A 5,093-nucleotide genomic window follows, 5' to 3' on the forward strand; every position below is an offset into this window, starting at 1 on the left:
CCGGGCCTCAGTTTTTCCATCTGAACAATAAGAAAGTTGGACGTCAACAAGTGAGGGGCACAGTGGAGTTACTGGTGATGCTACCTGAAAGTATGAAAGCTCAGGGTCTTCCCTGGCAGTCCAGAGGTTAGGACTCCGGGCTTCCACTGCGGGGGGCATGGGTTCTATCCCTGGTCAGGGAACTAAGATCCCACATGCTGCGTGGCACAGGGAAAAAAAAAAAAAAAGGAAAGTATTAAAGATCTGACCTGTTGACACGGCATCTCCCGTGGGGCGGGGGTGGACGCAGAGCCTGAGGAGACAGGCAGGTATGGCTTTTGATTTGTTTGTTTTTCTTAGGCTAGGTGATGTATGGAGCCAAATTCAAAAGGTTCGGTAGCACAGACAGGGTGAAGTAGCCCCCCATGCCACCCCCAGACCCCAGAGCCCACCTCCGAGGCAGCCGCAGTCACCAGTTTCTCGGGTGACCTTTGGAGCGGGTCCCTGCCTCTGGTGAGCATGTTTGTGTATGTTGCCAGGACAACCGTGAGGCTGGCCGGAGAAAAAATCCCCACCCAGACCGCCTCTAGGGTCCCACAAGCCTGGTCAGATTCATTTGCTGCAGGAAAAGAAACTCGGCCTCCCTCCCTCAGTTTCCCCGTCTGTCAAGGGGGAGAAGCTCATATTGCCTTCCTCCCTTGAGAAGACAAAGGACAGAACAGAGAAAAACAGGGTTGCAAATCCCCCCTCCCCCAAGATGCTACAGTGATGCATTTTCCAAGTCTGATGGAAGCCAGTGAGGATGAAGCCATCAGGAGAGCAGCGGCCTGGGATTTGCCGGGTTATCCGGGGGTGTTTGGAACCCTCGGAGTGACAGACAACTGCTGTCACCACAAACAACAGATGTTTAAAAGCCTTTATTTAATGAAAACAGGAAGCACCCATTTCCTGGGTGGTTTTCCTTTGTGAGAAATATCTAGGATAATTTTAGCAAAAGAAGGAATCTTTTTTTACAGCTATTTTATCTATGGGGAAAGCACATTTCAACCAGATCAATGCCTCTGGGGCTTGGGTCTTCATCCTCTCTGCATCCTCCCTGCCCGGAAAGGTTAGATGTTCCATAGCTGTTTGTTGCGTAAGTGAGTGAGTGAAGTGATGAAAGGAAGGGCTGAGCAGCTGCAGGACGTGTCCCATTGGGTTGGAGGGGTCAAGGATAGCTTCCTGAACCGAGAGTGTTTCATATGCAAGATGGGAAAGATTTGTGACACACAGAGATTCAGGGAGAGAGGGCGTCCCAGGCAGAGGGGACAGCACAGGCAAAAGCACAGAGGTGGGAAGGGATGCTACGTGTTAGGGGACTAGTGAAAACCCTAGCTGGGTTTATGAGAGAAAAGGCTGGGAAGGGAGCTTGGAGCTAAACTGTAGAGGGTTTGCATGTGCCCGTCCAAATCCATTCACCCCGGTCAGGCTTTGAGGGACTTAAGCACAAAGGTGTTTCACAGTGACCCACGTTGACCAAGCACCTACCCTGCACGAGGCCCCTGAGAGGGTTCTGAGTGACTGGCAGCCCCTGCCCTCCAGACCCACAGCCTAGTGAAACAAAGGGTGAGGGGAAGTATAGATTCATGGCACACGAGAGTGTAAAACCGGACAGGACTAAGCACGACAAGGACGTCCAGCTAGGGGCCCATTGCCTATAAAGGAAGTGGAGTAATTCGTGGTGGCCAGGGGAGGCTCCTCCGGTATTTCCAGATCTGTCCTGAATCCCGCCCCCAACCTTCAAGGCAGGTCACAGGCCCCTAATATACCTGATCCAAGGGTCGTGGTGGGGAGCCCACCCCATCCCACCGCCCCAGACACCTGCGCCTCCAAGTGCTGTAGATGCCCGCTGCACCCCCATCCCACGCATCCACGTCTGTATCCTTCCTCTGTGTCCCTGTACCCACCCTGAAGCGGAAAGAGCAAACAAGGGAGCCCGGGGTCAGGCGTCTTGCCAGCCTCCTCCACCCACACATCACCAACATGTGCTGGTCCTGAGCTTGGTGACCTTTGCTGCTGTCACAGAATTCTCCAGCCTCAGTGAAGGGCAGAGGCTTTCACTCCATTTTACAGATGAGGAAACCAAGGCTTAGGTGGGAGCCCAGGGCAAAGCCCAGCCCAGCCTTTTGGCCCCTGAGCCCTCTCTCCACAAGGCAGAGACACTTCCACTGCACAGAGTAAAGTGTGGGGACCATAAACATTAGCCTCCTCCTTTTTTCCCAGTCTGGCTTGTTCAGGGGAAGCCCAGAGGCTGGGGATTCCAAGCAGGCAGATTTCAGCTTCTTGAGACAGTCTTGAAAACAGAAGTCTTCCTAAAACATGGCACCCATCACCTCATTCCCAGTTCAGAACTTGCCATGCCTCCCAGGCCTGAAGGAACAAGGCCCTGACTCCCACACCTTTGGACCTGAAGCCCCTCTCCAGCTCCGTGGCCACCGGCCCCTACCGCACATCTTCCCTTGGCCTCAGCCACCCAGATCACCCGCAGCACTGTCTGCAGTGCCCTCCCCTTCTCTGCGTACCTCATGGAACAGTTGTCTGCCCCCAGGACCACAGTGAGGTGGTCATCTCTGCAGCCCCAGCATGGGCACAGTGCCAGGTATCAGAGCCTCAGTTAGTGTTGGCTGAAAAGAAGCAGATCAAGTATCCCCTCCTCCAGGAAGCTCCCACAGATTTCTCCTCCCCACACACTTCCTTCTAAAGTAGCAGTGCGCTCCGCTGTGCTCCCAGAACTCTTTGTACACATCTTTACCAAAGACCATGTCTCTGTACAAGAGAATGGGTCTGACCCAGAGTAACTGCTCTCTTATCCGAAAAAGGAACGATTATGTGAAAGGGGGACTTCCCTGGTGGCGCAGTGGTTAAGAATCCGCCTGCCAATGCAGGGGACACGGGTTCGAGCCCTGGTCCGGGAAGATCCCAGTGCCACGGAGCAACTAAGCCCGTGAGCCACAACTACTGAGCCTGCACTCTAGAGCCCACGTGCCACAACTCCTGAGCCCGCATGCCACAACTACTGAAGCCCACGCACCTAGAGCCTGTGCTCTGCAACAAGAGAAGCCACCACAATGAGAAGCCCATGCACTGCAATGAAGAGTAGCCCCCGCTCGCCACAACTAGAGAAAGCCTGCACGCAGCAATGAAGGCCCAACGCAGCCAAAAACAAATTAATTGTTTAAAAACAGAAAGATTATTTGAAAGGATACAATAGACTTGTTCTACCTTAGAGCAGTCAACCTTAAAGGGGATGAGCACCTTGTCAACAGAGGCAAGTAAGTAGAGCCTCTCTGACCATCTGTCAGGGATGCCTGGGAGGAGATCTAGGCAATGAGCAGAGGGTCAGAGTCACAACCCAGAGTCCCTTCCAACTCCAAGCGTCTTTTAAACAAGCATAACCTAAATTATTCCTTCCAGGTCAGGAGCCAGATGAGGTGTGTGTTCCCAAAAGAACAGCGGCTCTTTCCTGTCCCCTGGGGCAGGAGACAGCAGGGGGCTGCAGCCAGGTTACAGCCATTGTGAGGACATCGATAAATTATGTAAACGGGATCTTGGACCTTCCACATCCCCACTCCCTCCAGCTCTATAAAAAGAGGTCACGTTTGGTTATGTGAGCAGCCGCCATGGCACGAGGCAGAAGCCTTGCTCACGTGGCCCCAAGCCCTGAGTGGGCACCAGAAGGCTCCTCCCCAGACTCTGAAAATACACCGAGAGGAGGCCCATGATCGGCTCGACCCACTCCAGCCCTTCATCAACAGGGAGATCACTATCTGCCACCACAGAGCCGGTCTGTTAGAGAGCTCGGGGAGCTGGAGGGGCCTCCCCCAACCTTGACCTAGGCCCTGCCTGTCCCCGGCATTTGTTTCTCACTCCACCGCAGGATGGCCGTGCTCAGGAGTTGGGATTTTCTCTACCAGCGGCGGGGTGGAGGCCCAGAAAGGGAGCGGCACACGGGCTAAACTTGGGGCAGGTAGCTGGTGGTCAGGGTAGGGGCAAGATGGAAGAGGCGAGGCCAGAGAGAGGCAGGGAGACTGGGAAGGGGCTGGGCAGTGACCTCTGCTTGAGATGGTGGTGTGGACGGGATGTGGACAGAGGCAAGATACTTTCAGTGCCAGTTCTTGTTCTTAAAATTCCTGAGCGCAGAAAGGGACCGGTGGGCATAAGTTGTCCACAGTCAGGTTTTAGACCAGCTTCCTATCTCTTTGCACTCTTTGCTAGGGCTGCCGTTACAGAGTACCGCAAACAGCAGAGTTGCATTGTCTCCTGGTTCTGGAGGCTGGAAGTCTGAGATCAAGGTGTCGGCAGGGTTGGTTCCCTCTGAGGGCTTTGAGGGAGGCTCGGCCGCAGGCCTCTCCCCTAGCTTCCGGTGACGTGCTGGCAGTCTCCAGCACTCCTAGCATGTAGCAGCACCGCCCAGATCTCTGCCTTCGTCTTCCCGTGATGATGTCTTCCCTGTGTGTGTGTTTCTGTCCAGATTTCCCCTCTTTATGAGGACACCAGTCACATTGGATGCAGGCCCACCCTAATGGCCTCATCTTAACTTGATTACCTCTATAAAGAGCCTGTCTGCAAGGAAGGTCACATTCTGAGGTACTGGGTGTGAAGAGCTTTCTGGGGTGGGGGCGGGGAGGGGGCGGGGAAGCGACACAATTCAGCCCAAGTCATCTTTAAACTCTCTCAGCAGTGACTTGTCAGGGTCGGGGTGGAAGTGAGTTCTCAGACACCAGGATGTGGAAGAGGAGAGTTGGATTCAGGCCCCCCTTCCTACCAGGTCTGAGATTCTAAAGTACTTTCAGTACAGCTGGATTTTCTGCCCTTGACATGTCCTCTCCCACTGAAGGACGTTTTACAGCAAATATTGCCTTATTATTCTGTTATTTGTCACTGGGTCAGAATCACTTGTTCAGTTGATCTGTGCTGTGTGTGAAGGGCCAGCAGGCTCCAGGCTGGTTTTTCGTTTTGTTTTGTTTTGTTTTAACATCTTTATTGGAGTATAATTACTTTACATTGGTGTGTTAGTTTCTGCTGTATGACAAAGTGAATCAGCTATACGTATACATATATCCCCATATCCCCTC

Source organism: Physeter macrocephalus, unplaced genomic scaffold (genome assembly GCF_002837175.3).
Source record: "Physeter macrocephalus isolate SW-GA unplaced genomic scaffold, ASM283717v5 random_1397, whole genome shotgun sequence".
In the NCBI taxonomy this organism is placed as follows: Eukaryota; Metazoa; Chordata; class Mammalia; order Artiodactyla; family Physeteridae; genus Physeter; species Physeter macrocephalus.